Source organism: Protopterus annectens, chromosome 12.part0 (assembly GCF_019279795.1).
Source record: "Protopterus annectens isolate FY-2018-M chromosome 12.part0, PAN1.0, whole genome shotgun sequence".
NCBI classification, from domain to species: domain Eukaryota; kingdom Metazoa; phylum Chordata; order Ceratodontiformes; family Protopteridae; genus Protopterus; species Protopterus annectens.
The window spans coordinates 413,512,755-413,528,220 of NC_056746.1; the positions used below are offsets into that span (position 1 = coordinate 413,512,755).

Sequence of the window (15,466 nt, forward strand, 5' to 3'; positions counted from 1 at the left end):
CCCAGTACAGGGAAGAACCTAATCCACCTATTGTGCTGTGCTGTCTAAGGAAACAAAATAAGCATAGCAAAGTATGTACAATCTGTTCCTTACCTCCTGCAATTGTAACTAATTTTACCATAGTTCATGGTAAATGTTATCTAAGTATACTCTAGCCAGGACTACCAGCAGCCATACTCTACTACCTTGCTCCCCATAATTTTAACTTCAACTTTGGCCTTAGTTTCTCCCACTTTGCCTATTATCCTCTCGCTCAGTCTCATCTGTTCTCTCTTCGTGGTATCTTTGCTGCTCTTACAGTATTCACCCACTAGATGGCAGCACTTGCTCACTATTTAGCTTGCTGTATTCTCAACTAGTATAAAAGTGCTTCTCCCAACTACTTACCTGTAACTTCCACACTCTACACAGCCCAATCTCACTGTACTGTTCTCCTTTTTTTCTCCCCCTCTAACAACATATATTGTCCCTTGCCTCCGATTTACCATCCTGGAACTTTCATTCAACTTTCACTGTTTTTTTATTACCCCCTATTCTCTGTCGGTCTTTAACTGACCTGCTCCGTTCATCCTGTGGGCTCACTCCGCTCCCCTACCCTACCCCCAATTCTCACCCCCAGTCGCTCTAAACTTATACTTCCAAACCACACCCCTTCCCTCTCGCAACCAATCATATCCTCTTTCTCATTTAAGTCACCTGACCAAGGTTAATTACACCTCTAACTTGATCTATCTTAACCCTTCCCCTTACACACAATACCTCTAGTTCAAATCACTCAAAAATCAAACACTACCTTTCCCACTACATGTTAAACTACTACTTATTGTCACTTTTTCTTACCTTTTCTAACTGCATCCTGTCTACTAATTTCCTATGAACTCTCTGAATACTTCCAATTATACTACCCTAATAAGCAAACAAGTATAATACCACCAACAATATCCCAGACACATATAAATATTGCATCTCTACCTACATACATACTTCTAAAGTATCACAGATTAACCCATGTTAAATATGCCCATCCAAAACTTAGAAAACATGAATTCCACAACCCGTGTCATAAACCTCAACTATTAACTGATGGTGACATTATCCCAACCCTGGCCCAACACACTCTGTTAATACTGAATGCCAAAGCCCTAGTCCCTCTATCTGGCTCACCCCACCCAGACTCCCTAACTCACTTTCTATAGCTCACCTTAATATATGTAGCATAAAAAACAAAATTGCCTACCTCCATGCTCTCCTGGATGTCCACTCCTTTGACATCTTATGTTTGTCAGAAACATGGTTAAAACCTTCAACTATAGATAATGAAATCTTACCACCTGGTTACAGTATACTAAGAGCAGACTGCAAAGTCAAAAAGGAGGGTGAATTGATATTCTCTATAAAGAAGGATTACAAATTTCCACAGCAGACTACCATCTACCTCTTGACAATAATGCAGAAGTCCTCACCACTGAACTTCAAATTAACAGTAGTAAATCAATAATTATAATCTGTATCTACCTACCTCCTGGCAATGATGCCTGTACCATTGAAGACATGCTTGCTGGACTCTCTTTGTGTTTTCCCCAAGAGACTATAATTCTAGGTGGCTTTAATTTTGATTGGAAGAACTGCACAACTGATCAGCCAACTTCCCATATTAACCTATATGGATTTTCTCAAATGATTAACTCCCCAACCAGGATTTACAAACCCAATAACAGAGAGTATATTAGACTGGATACTTATAAATAATCACCAACAAATGCATAAGGCTGGAACCCTTCCTGCTGATCTAAGTGACCATTCACTCATCTTTATAATTAGGCATATGACCGCTATTCCTAACCCTACCACATATAGAACAATAAAAACCAATAAAAACTTTAATCCTGATTATTTCCAAACTGAACTTAGAGCATGTGATTGGTCACCCAAAAGCTACCTCCCTCTAGAAGATGCAGTAAATTACTTTAATTCAAAATTCTTAACAATCCTAGACCATCATGCACCAAAACGTACTATCAGAACTAAGTCATAGCCAGCCCCATGGCTCTCTAAGGAAACCAGGCATAAAATCTTACTTGGAAACAAATTCTGGGCTCTATGGAGATCCACTAAAAAACCCACAGACCAAGTTAAATTTAAACAAATGAGAAATATAACAAAAAAAGCCATACTCTTAGATAAAAAAAAAAACTTTTACTGTCATCTCCAGCAGACAAACCAAAGTAATCCACAGAAATTCTGGGCCAGCATTAATAGACTCCTTCACCCAGGCCACTCCACTACACCATCTGCTACAGGTGCTAATCCCAAAAATCCCAAACACAAAGCAAACGCCTTTAATACCTTCTTCACAGAGGCCATCCAATCACTGGCCAGTCAACTAACAGTTGATAGTCCTAATCTCCCAACTTATGCTACTAACTCACTTCCTACATTCCACTTGCAACCAGTCCCAACTCATCTTATCTGTAATCTTCTACAAAAACTTAAGCCAACGACCCCATCAGCAGACCAACTACCAGCAGAATATCTGAAAAACACTGCCAAAGCTATAGCCTATCCGATATCAATCCTGATAAATAGAACCATAAAACAAGGAAACATCCCTGCTATCTGGAAAATCTCCCACATCATCCCCTGACACAAGGGTGGCAATTCTAACGAATATTCAAAACTACTGTCCAATAGCATTACTTTATCCTTTGGCTAAAATAATGGAAAGATGCATCCATAGACAATTACTAGACCACTTACTGCAAAACAGTCTACTTGCAAATTGTCAGCATGGCTTTTAGGCCATTCCATAGTACTACCACTACTCTGTTATCCTTCTCTGACATCATCAATCATAACAAAAATAACAACAGTCTGTCCTCAGTACTCTTTATCGACCTTTCAAAAGCTTTTGACATGGTCAGCCACCATCTACTTATAAATGTATTAAAATATCCTTCTCTTGATACACTGGCTATACAATGGTGCCAATCTTACCTAAACAACAGACAACAGGCTGTGATTTGGGACAACAACTTATCTTCCCATCTCCCTGTTGCCCTTGGAGTCCCCCAGGGCTCTGTTCTTCACCCCCTCCTATTCTCAATTTATATAAATGACTTTCACTTAGCAATCACTCAAGCTACCTGTATTCAATACACAGATGATTCTACAATAATCTGCTCAGCTAAATCTTCATCTGAACTGCAGTCCTTAACCCAGAAGATGTTTAACATAGTAAACTGGTTTTTACAACGCTGCCGCCTGTTGAACCCCAAAAAGACAACTTTTGCTCTTCACACCCACCCGCAAGTCCACCCAAATAGACTTCTCAGTCCTATCCAATAATGGTACTATTATATCTCCAGATCTAAACACTAAACTTCTAGGAATAACAATAGATAACAACCTTACCTATGAAACTCACATTAACAACACTATAAAAACTGTTAATAGGAAACTGGGCTCCCTTTATAGGATTAAACCATTCCTTACTCCACAAGCCAGAACTTCTATTGCCCATACCCATTTAATCTCTACACTCCTCTATGCTTCATCCATATACACAAATCTAACAAAAAACAACCTCAATAAGCTGACAAACTCTTATAATAGCATTGTCAGATTGCCACAGCCTCATCTTTCAGGACCCACCACTGTCATAATCTGAAACAGCTAGGCTGGTTAGAGCTAAAAAATCAGCTCCACTATAACCAACTTACCATTGCCCGTAATGCCCTCTTCCAACCAACTAAAACTCCAATACATTCAAGCCTTCTTACCCCATATAAAAACCTTATGACCTTAACGCTCATGTAACAAATTACTAGCATCCACAAGTAAAGCCAACAATATCGCTGGTGACACTCTGTTCTCTAATGCTGTTGGAAAAAACTGGAACCAACTTCCAAATGAACTGACATCACTGCCCTCTTTATCAGTATTCAAACAAAAATTGAAACTTTACCTGAAAATACACTGGTTATGCCCTCTATACAAACCCAGACTAATCCAAAATTTCGTTGCTATCAACTTCTCTGATGACCTATTACTTCTTATCTTCTACTTTTACTATCAAGGACTGGTCCAAATCAGTTCCTTATTCTATCCTAATGAGCATGGAAAAAAAAAAAACACAAATATACATTCTTGGGAATAGAGTTTCTAACAAACTTATCTAATGTTTCTGTAATATTTTTGTGTATTCAACTGTTGAAATGTGATGTAATTATCTGTAAAACAACTTCTGTACCTGCATTGTATATGTTAATCATTTTATTTGGAGCTGATCTCCCCGGGCCTCTACTGAAAATGTACATATATCCAGATAGACTAGCCCGGTCAAATAATGTAAAATAAATAAAATAAATACATTTTCTATTTAAGCCTATATTGTATATGATACATTTATTCTAAAGAAGTCCTAAATTACTAGGGATGAAGGTGCTAAATGTTGTTGTTGTTGTTGTGTTTTTCGGCTTTTCCCGGTTAGGGGTCGCCACAGTGGAACTCCGGCCTGCTAATGATTGGCAGTAGATTTTTACGTACCGAGTTGCCAGCTCTGACGCACAACCTTCAACGAAGGTACACCCATTCACGCATGTCTCCACACAGAGACGCTCTAGCTGAGTATCGAACCGGACAGCGTCTTACTGTGAGGCGACAACGAGATGCTAACTAAAATTTGATAATTTTTTATTCTATTTTAGTTCTCCTGTGCTTCGGTTAATCAGTGGCTTTTACTGGTTTTAGTTTGGTATTTCCCTGACTTGTCCGAGATTTTCCATGATTTTTATTATTATTTTTTTCATGATACCTCCTTTTACAAAATTTCAAAGTACTGGTCTAAAAATCCTAAACTTTTCTGGTCTTCTGTCGATCCACATTTTACAACTTGATCATGTCACATAAGTTTCCTTCCTCAAATGATAAACCAGACTGGATTACGTCCCAATTTAACATTCACTGCATACAGACTGTTGCCTCTCTACTGAATAACTCTACTTCATCAAAAGCCTCAGATCTCACAAATAATGAAACACTTGCTGTAACCTGGTCATTTGACTCCATCCCCACTTCTACCATTTAAAAACTATTCAGCTAACTAAAAAACATCACCCTAGCCCCCAACAGTCTTGTCTTCAGAATGGCTAAAACATTCTGCAGAGGCACTAGCTTTCCCTATCTACATATTAAAAGTCATGCCATAAGAGAAAATGTCCCTTTCTTGTGGAAGATATCTTACAATATAAAGGTATACGTATGTATGTATGTATTTATTTTATTTATTTATTTTATTTATTTTATTTATTTATTTTATTTATTTTATTTATTTTATTTTTTTATTTTATTTTACATTTGTTGGCTGGGATAGTCTGGCTGGGTACATGTCCATTTTCAGCAGGGGCCCAGGGAAAAAAGCTCCAAGGAAAACAATTAAGATTACAAGGTAAACAATTAAGATTATAGATACAGTATATACAGTGGTTATATGCTTAACAAGTTGTACAAATTCCAAAGCTTAGAGATCATACCAGGGGTAGGTCCGGTTTAAGAAGCACAACTAAGCTAAATTACATTTTTTAACTCGTACTACAGTAGAGTTAGTCAGGTTTGGTACATTGACATAGCCAGTTTAGTGTCAAATATTGTTTGAGTCTTACCTTAAATTGACTCAGGGTGGTAAGTAAAGTAATATCAGCTGGGAGTGAGTTCAAGGATCTACCTGCAGAGTTGGCAAAAAGAGAGTCACCGTCTGAGTTATTAGTTTTGATAGATTGAATTAGCAGTCTGTTAGATTGAAGAGGCCTGGGATTGTTAAAGGGGGTGATAATGTTTTTAAGTGCAGGAGTATTGTCTGGATTGTAAAGGATTTTATAAGCCATAATCAGTTGGTTGTACTGGATCAAGCTGGGCAGTTCTAGCCACCCAAGCTGGTTTAGATTGATGCAGTTGTGTATCCTATAAGGCAGATCAGTGGCAAATCTGGCAATGTGGTTGTAGCAGATGGAGAGTTTATTAAGAACAGACTTGTTTAGATTAGAGAGTAAAGGGGATGCGTACAGGAGAGTTGAAAGTAGGTGAGAGTGAACTATGGCAATTCTAGCAGGTGGGGTTAAGAAAGCTTTTATCCTGTAAAGTGATCCTAATTTTCTGTTGATAGTTTGATTAACATGGAGGTCTAATTTAAGATTGTTATCTATGATAACACCTAGTAGATGTTCATCGTGTTTCACTGTTGCAGTCATTACACTTGGGTTATCCTGCTGGCAGGCTAACCACAGTCGGCCTGAATTCCAAAGTCCTGGTCCGGCGTCGGTTGCTGTCGCTTCTTCCCTGACGTCAGTGCGCCAGGGGTATAAAAGATGCAGCCAACGCCATTTTCTTCAGTCTTTCTTGCCGCGCGGTGCCCGAAGCAAAAGCATTTCGCAAGTGGCCGGTCGGCCGACTCAAGAGATTTTCAAAATCGAATTTCAGATCCGAAGTCTTCATTAAAGCTAAGTACCCCATTGGGGAAACTTTTTTTCTTGCTCCAGACCAATGTCAGAAAAAGTTAACAATTGTATTTCTTGTGGGAAGCAAATACCTCATAAGGATTTTCACTCTTACTGTATTCCTTGCCTAGGCCCTGACCGCGACATTGCTAGTTGTCGGTTTTGTACTAGATTTAACCAACGCACTATTAAGCGTCGGTACGATTTTGCTTTTCATTACTTTGGCCGAAGATTCAATTATATAATGCCATTGGAACAGCCGAAGACCGGAGTTTTCAAAAAGCGCAAGGAAAAAGAAAAGGACAGGCATCCAAGGTCCAAAACCGACGAGGCTTCCGCTAAGCTAGTCGCCGGTTCTCAGTGAGGCGCTTTTGCAGTCCCTGACGCCCGCTACCTCAGAGCCACAGGCCGTTTCCAACTCCCACGTGGAGCCAACTGGGTCTCTGGAAACTCAAGGTATTGGACACTCGGAAACTATTCCCTCAGATGGGTCCGGAGCCGTTGTGCAGGCATCAGCTTCTGAGGGTGTTTTCAGACCTACACAGTTGTATGTAAAGCCAACCTCAGCTTCAAAGGCAAAGACTAAAGCAGCTCTAAAGACAAAGAAACAAGTACAGCATTCTCCTGGACAGACTTCCATGCCTAAAAAACAGATGCTCAAAATGGCCGAAGACCTTATTACCTTGATCAGGGGTTCCCATCCCCTTCCTGATAAGAGGCCTAGGCAAGAGACAGAAAATGAATCTTCAGATCAGGTTTCCATTTCCTCTGACTCCTCCTCTGAACAGAAATACTCTCTTCCTCCCTATGAGAATTCTGATGATGAAGAATCTATCCCTTCAGCCTCTCCTCCTGAGGATTATTCTTTTGGGGAAACCCTGCATACCATGAAGGAGCATTTTCATTGGGAGAGCCAAGATTACTCAGAATCTAATAAAAGGCTCAGAGATTTTCTTTTACTACCTCAGCACAGACCTCTTGCTATTCCCCCAGTTCTAGACATTGTAGATGATGTATTTTCAGAGTCTGGCCTGTCAACTGACTCTTTACCCCCTGCTCCTGTTAAGCCAGACAGATACTACAGGGTCCCAGATTCTCATAAATTTCTATATAAAAACCCTGCTGCTGACCCAGAAACCATTTCACAGGGTCCCAAGGGAGTCAAGGTTTCCACTGCAAAAAACCCTGTCCCCTCTGATAGGGATTCAAGGGCACTGGACAGATGGGGGAAAAAAGTTTACACTTCTGCTACCTTGGCTGTAAGGGCTTTAAATTGTCAGTTTCATATGCTTAAATATCAGCAATACTTAATGTCACTGTTAAAACAGAAAATGTTGGCAAATTCTGAATGTCCAGAAAAGAAGGAAATGCTGGATTTATTGCATGCAGCTGAACAAGTGGGAAATCATACTTTGCAATGTGGTTTTGATTCTCTGGAGGCCTCTTGTAGGGCTGCTGTTACGGGTTCTGTCATTAGGAGGCATGCTTGGTTAAAGGAACAGAATCTGCCTGATCATGTTAAAGCAAAATTATTGGATGCTCCATTACAGCATGATACTTTGGTTGGTGTTAAGGCAGAAGAGGTGTTGAAGAAAATGGAGGATAAAGCGAAATCTATGCAGACAGTTGGATTTCTTACAGGTACAACCACCCAGATTTAGCAGGAACTGGCCTACAAAGAATTGGTCCTTTCCAGTGTCAGACAGGCCACAAAGAGGCAGATACTGACGCCCTAGAGGCAGATCCCAGCCCCAAGGCTCATACCAGCCTAAACAATGGGGTGCTTCTACCTCCAAAAGCGGAGAAGACAAATCTCAGCCATATAGGAAACAGTCCCAATGACTTTCCTCTGCCAGTACCAAGCACTTATCCTTTGGCAACCCCCTTAGGGGGAAAACTAGCACTTTTTTCACAAAATTGGCACATGTTCACCCAGGACAAATGGGTCTTGAATGTAGTGTCTCAGGGCTACAGGTTCCACTTTCACACCCTGCCAAAGGCAAAAGGTATGCCAGACCTGCCACACAATCAATGGGCAGAGGCACAAAAGCAAGTTTCATCCCTCATGGACATGAGGGCCATTCAGCGAGTATCACAGCAAGAGCAGGGACAAGGATTTTACTCAAGACTTTTCTTGGTACCCTGAAAGGACAAAGCCTGGAGACCAGTACTGGACCTGTCTATACTAAACATTTTTCTGGACGTTCCAAACTTCAAAATGTTCTGGACGTTCCAAACTTCAAAATGTTCTTTGCAGCAGCTTCTGCCCATGCTGGGAAAGAAGGCTTGGCTTGTAAATTTGGACCTAAAAGAGGCATACCTGCATGTCCCAATAAGACAATCCTGCAGAAGATACCTCGGATTCATAGCTGGCTCAATGCACTACCAATTCTCTGCACTGCCCTTTGGCTTATCTACTACGCCCAGGGTCTTCACAAAATGCCTGGCACCAGTAATTGCTTTTGCAGACAAAGAGGAATTCATATATATCCATACTTGGACGACTGCCTTGTTCAAGCAGGGAACAAGGACATTCTACTGAAGCATCTGGCGTTTGCAAAAAGATTACTAATTTGCCTAGGGTATACAGTAAACGAAAAGAAATCAAAACTAGTACCCTCTCAAGAGATATTCCTGGGTGCAAGCTTAAGTACAACTGCCCAGATGGCTTATCTCATGCCAGACAAACAAAGGCAACTGACTTCTTACTTCAAAATGCTAGCAACAAAGACCCAGTTATCTGCAAGAAAAATTCTGCAGGCTTTGGGCTTCATGGCATCCTGCATTCTGCTAATTCCATATGCAAGACTGCATATGAGCAAACTACAGCCTGGAAACAGTAATTACCCTCATTCCCTGCCTGCAGCAGGAGTTTTGATGGTGGGCACAGGCCTGTCACCTGAACAAGGGGCAGCTATTCACTCTACCCACAGCCAGGCAAACACTAACAACAGATGCATCAGATTATGCCTGGGGGGCCCACATGGCAGGAAATGTATTCAGGGCACATGGCCCACAAACCAAATGCATCTTCATATCAATCAAAAAGAGATGCTAGCTGTTCAGAATGCCCTGACAGCCTTCAAGGATCTACTTTATCCAGGACAACTGCTGATAAAGACGGACAATACTACAGTCATGTGGTACATAAACAAGCATGGAGGTACACATTCCTACCCCCTCTGCATACAAGCCATGACTTTATGGAACACAGCATTGACTTATCAAGTACACCTGCAAGTACAATTCCTGCCAGGAAAGACAAATACTCTGGCAGACGAACTAAGCAGAAACCTCATGGATCCTCACGAGTGGAAACTAGATCCACAAATCTTCAGCATGATAGCAAGGAAATGGGGATGCCCAGACATAGATCTATTTGCCTCCCCTCACAACTGCCTATTACTGAGATTCTGCACAAGGACTTATCACAAGCAAGCATGGAAAGTGGATGCTCTATCATTCAGCTGGAAAACGCTTAGTGTATGTCCTTCCTCCACTGCCTCTCCTCCCCAAGGTACTCCTAAAGGTCAGACAAGAGAAGCCAAAAATGATACTGATAGCCCCAGACTGGCCCCGTCAGCACTGGTACCCAATCCTAAAGAGCTTGAATCAAGGCCCCGCCTGGACATTGCCTCAAATTCCTCATTTACTGACCCAACAAAACAATCAGATCCTGCACAGCCAACTCAGAACCCTAAATCTGGCAGCATGGCGGATAATGTAACCATTCAGAACACACCTCTCTCTAAAGCAGTTATGGATGTTATATTGGAGGCCAGGAGGCCCAGCACCAGAAAATCTTATGCAGCAAAATGGAAGAGATTCTGTGCTTGGAACCAGGCACAGGGAATTGACACGCTTGTACCAAATATTCCTCAGATTTTACAATACCTAACTGAGATGCTGGACAAAGGCCTATCCTTTTCATCAATTAAGATCCATGCCTCTGCCATTTCAGCTCATTACAATACAGACCCACCTATTTTTTCACATCCACTACTAAGGCAACACCTCAGAGGGGCCAAAACATAAAACCTCCAAGGAGAGCACCAATACCTGCATGGGATCTCAATTTTGTCTTGGAAAAACTCACACTGCCTCCTTTTGAGCCAGCCAATACAGCTGAGATAAAATTCTTATCATGGAAAACAGCTCTGCTGCTAGCAATAACTTCCGCAAGAAGAGTCTCAGAGTTACAGGTTCTAATGACTGTGGAACCTTTTATAATTTTCCATCCAGACATGGTTTCTCTAAGGACAAACCCAACATTTATGCCTAAGGTGGTGTCCAGTGTGGCTCTTAACCAAAACATTCATTTGCCTACCTTTTATCCAAATCGACAGAATAAGGGGGGAGAGACTTCTGCATTCTTTGGACATGCACAGACAGCTATGCTTTTACTTGGACAGAACTAAAGCTTTCAGAAGGACTGAGCAACGTTTAGTGGCATATGCTTCAGGATCACAAGGAAAAGCTATCTCAATGCAGACCGTTTCAAAATGGATAGGCCACTGCATTCGTTTCTGCTATTCACAACATGGCAAATCAGTGCCTAAAGGCATTAGGCCACATTCAACCAGAGCAGCAGCCACTTCAGCAGCCTTCCTCAGAGGAGTACCAACCAGGGACATTTTGGGGGCTGCAACTTGGACTTCAGTGCACACTTTCACAAAGCACTACCACTTACCTCTTTACTCTAAATCCAGAGCAGGCTTTGCCACTGCAGTTCTGCAGGTCCTCATAGCCACTCCTAATTCTATTTAGGCCCAGCCACCCAATATATGCTTTGGGATTCAACCCAAGTGTAATGACTGCAACAATGAAACACGAACATAGTACAGTTGTGTACCAACCATAAATGTAGATGTTCGAGTGTATTCACTGTTGCAGTCCAGGTTACCCTCCCACCATCCCCCTTTCATTGCTGGGACTAATCTGTACTTCTCTATCCTATACAACCAATGTGGTGTATTTGCTTGTAGATGAAGGTAATGTTTATGCTGGTGCATGCTTTTTTATTGGCATACTTTTTAGTTTACCCTCTTGGGGGCACCTGACATCTGGGGCAAGAAAAACTGAAGAAAATGGCGTCGGCTGCATCTTTTTATACCCCTGGTGCACTGACGTCAGGGAAGAAGCGACAGCAACCGGCGCCAGACCAGGACTTTGGAATTCAGGCTGGCTGCGGGTAGCCTGCCAGCAGGATAACCCAAGTGTAATGACTGCAACAGTGAATACACTCGAACATCTACATTTATGGTAGGTACACAACTGTACTTTTTGCAGAGGTGTCTGGGGAGATTATAGTGCCATTGTTGAATTTTATGGTAAATGTAAATGCGGAAGACTTAAGAGTTGGTGAGAAAAGTAACAGTTTTGTTTTTTTGGGATTTAAGATCAGATGATGACCAGAAAGCCAGTTTTCTGTTATGTTGAAGGTGTTCTGGGTAGCTGACCATAGTTTTGTCTGGGATGTGGCTGAGCAGATCAGGTTGGAGTCGTCAGTGTTTTGGATACAGTTGGCTTTTGGGATAACAGTATAAAGGCCATTAATGAAAATGAAGAACAGAAGGGACCCTAGTATAGAACCCTGGGGTGCACCAAGGGAGTTGGGAAGGAGGTTAGTTTGTTTGCCAAAGGACAGCCTGCTGTCTGCCACGTAGATAAGATTGGAGCCGTTGAAGGGCTTTAGTATCTAGACAGCATGTTTTCAGGGTGTGGATTAGAAGTTGGTGATCAACCATATCAAATGCCTTGGAGAGATCCAAGAAGAGGGCAGAGGATAGTTTATTATGGTTGTGATTTATGGTTTATGGTGGTGTAGAATTCTAGGAGGGCTGAAGTAGTGCTGTGGTGAGGTCAGAAGCCGTGCTGGGAGTCTGCCATAAGGTTATTCTGAATTAGGTGGTGCAGCAGTTGTCTATGAATACAGTTTTCCATAATCTTTTCAAGTGGAGATAATAAAGCTATTGGTTTATAATTAGATATTTCAGTAGAGCTACCTCCTTTGTGAAGTGGAATTGCATAGGATATTTTCCAGATGGTGGGGATTTTGGCTTCTACTATGGATTGATTGATTAGTATTGAGATAGGGTAGGTAATGGCATCAGCTGCTTTTTGTAGATACTCTGCAGGAAGTAGATCAACAGAGAGTGTAGTTGGTTTTAATTTTATGATGAAGGTATGGACAAGTGAAGTGGCAATTGGTTGGAATCTGAATGAGAGTTGGTTACTAGGGGTGGTGTCCTCAGGGCCAGGGGAGCTTGGAGGTAGTTAGCTAGCTAGGGCTTGGATTGTCTCAGTGAAGAATAAGTTAAAACTATCTCCTCAGGTGGTTTATCAATGGTTGCTGCAGGGTTCGGGGTGGAAGTTTGTCCAGGGAGTAATAATTTATTTATACCTACCCTAAACTTCTGAGAGTTGGATTGATTTATTTGCTGAGATTATAGTAGTAGGCTTTTTTGTCTTGTAAAATGGAATTTTAGTCTCATTCCTTGATTGCCTTTAATTAATGTGATCTTGGGGGTCTTTTGTGGTACTCCATAATGCCTATGCTTTGTTTCTAAGGGTAATTTTTAGTTTGGACTCTTTTTAAAACCATGGCGCAGTTTTTGCCTTTGTTCTTATTGAGCGAACAGGTGCGTGAGAGTCAAGGATCTCAAGGAATTTGTTGTTGAAGTATACAACTGCTTCCTCTAAGGGGAGGCGTTTTAAAATTGACCATTTACATGAGTTTAGTTCCTGTTGGAATTTGGCAGGGTTAAAGTTCTTTTTGTTTCTTACCATTCTAAGTATGGGTTGATGGGCTAAATGGCTTTATGCTTAATTATATAGGTGAGAAGGCGATCACTTAAGTCACCATGGAGGGTCCCAGAGGTGTACAGTTGGGGGTGACTATTGACAAGTATCGAATCAAGTAAGCTTTCTTTATGGTTAGGTTTACCCATCCTGGTAGGGGTGGTTATGATTTGTGTAAATGCATGCAGGTTAACATGGGTGGTTGGGGATTCTGAGGAACAAGTGTTCCAGTCTATGTTAAAATCTCCGAGTAGTATGGTTTCTTGGTGGTAGTTACATGATAGCCAGTGAAGGGTATATATTATTTCCTGGAGGAGTGTACATATAGATGATATTGATGCATTTATTTTTATTAAGTTGCAATTTGGTGGCAAGAATCTCTGAGTTATTAATTTGAGGTGGTTGTATAACTTCACTGGTGACATTTAACACAGATTTATAGAGAACAGCTACCCCACCCCCTTTCCTGGAAGTATGATCTAGACTGAGTATGTTATACCCAGGTGGTAACACTTCATTATCTGTTGTGTTAGAGAACAGCTACCCCACCCCCCTTCCTGGAAGCATGATCTAGACTGAGTATGTTATACCCAGGTGGTAACACTTCATTATCTGTTGTGTTAGGTTTTACCTAGGTTTCGGATAAACCAAGTATCTCAGGGGAGTGGACAGCCAGGAGTGCATGCAGTTCATGTACCCTGTTTATATTTCTAATGTTGAGATGATAGGCCAGGAGAGAGTTAGATGGCCAATTAATTGCAGGTTTATTACTTTGATTGCAAGTGGGGGGGGGTGAGTTTATCTGGAGTGGATGGGCCAGGGTTTGGGTGGATATCACCACCAAGCTTGAGGTCAGGTTTAAACCTAGAGATAAATTTCAGGAATTTATTTATAAGTTTATGGGAGTGTTTAGATCTGGAGCTAATGTATCTGGGATTGGTATGTTGTTGGAGTGAGCAGGTTGTGGGGCTGGGCACAGTACTGTGTGATTGGTAAAAGGTGCAAGGACTTACAGCTGGGGTGATAGTGTGGCCTTTTGGGTACTGAAATCCAGTGAGAAACTGTTTTTCATACAAGGTAAGGAGGTATGGGGCAAGCAAAAGGGGTAGTAAAGAGGCGTATATCATTGTGTGTGATGGAGCATTTGAGTTAAAGGAACTGTATTACCTGAGTGGTACAACAGCAGAGGATAAAGTGGGTAAAATTAGAGGTAGTGGAGTAGAGGTGGGAAAAATTATGGCAGATGTAAGCTGATAGGTTCTAGTAACAGGGGGTGTGGCTTTGACTATAAATCTATTGGTACTGGAGACGGATGGGAATTGGGGATAGAGTGGGGTGCAGAGCGAGCCCGAGCGCAGCAAAAGGCAGCAACACAACTGACCTCTCTAACCACAGACCAATAGCCATTCTATTCCCCTCCCTCTGAAAAGTACTTGAAAAACACACACCATCTCAACTCTCCAGGTCTGTACTAGACAGTGATCTCTTGCCCCATACACAACTCAGTCTGTCCTCATCATAGCACCATCTCTCTTCTTCTCAGTTTTATCTCTTCCATAAACCAAAACAGAAATGTAGGCAGCCTCCTTTCTGATGTTTTCCTAGATCTGTCTAAAGCATTTGACATGGTATCCCATACTCTTTTAATTCAGATACTTTCTACTCTCAGTTTTGATGCCCCATCCCTCCTATGGTGTTAGTTACCTTAGTGACAGATGTCAGCAGTCAAATAGAAAGACTCCTACTCTTCATTTCTCCCACTAACAGTTGGCGTCCCTAAGGCCTCATACAAGGGCCAGTACTCTTCATCAAACTCATAAACAAGCTCCATAAAGCCACTAAACATGATACTGTTGCACAGTATGCTGATGACTTTTCTCTTTTATGCTCTGTAAAAGACCTAGTTAAACTTAGTCTACCCATGGATTTCTTCTTCAATAGAGTCATGGCTGTATAACTCACAATTGAGCTTAAACACCAAAAACTCCAAAGTAACCCCATTCACCACAAAACAATACTTTTCTTTATTGCTCCCAGGTCTTCCCTATGCTCCTTCAGTATTGATGAACTCAATACTCTGCCCTCTAGAACAATGCTGTAATGAGTTGTCAAAATTGCAGCTAATATTCCTCATAAATCCCACCTATGGCTGTCTCTAAAGAAATTATCTTTTG

General features: G+C 41.4%; 1 protein-coding gene across 3 annotated transcripts in view; it reads left to right on the forward strand.

Annotated features, from left to right (window-relative positions):
- Nucleotides 1-15,466, forward strand: part of LOC122816618 (cytochrome P450 2K6-like) — a 659,285-nt gene that overhangs the window by 12,775 nt on the left and 631,044 nt on the right. The gene's annotated exons all lie outside the window — the stretch shown is intronic.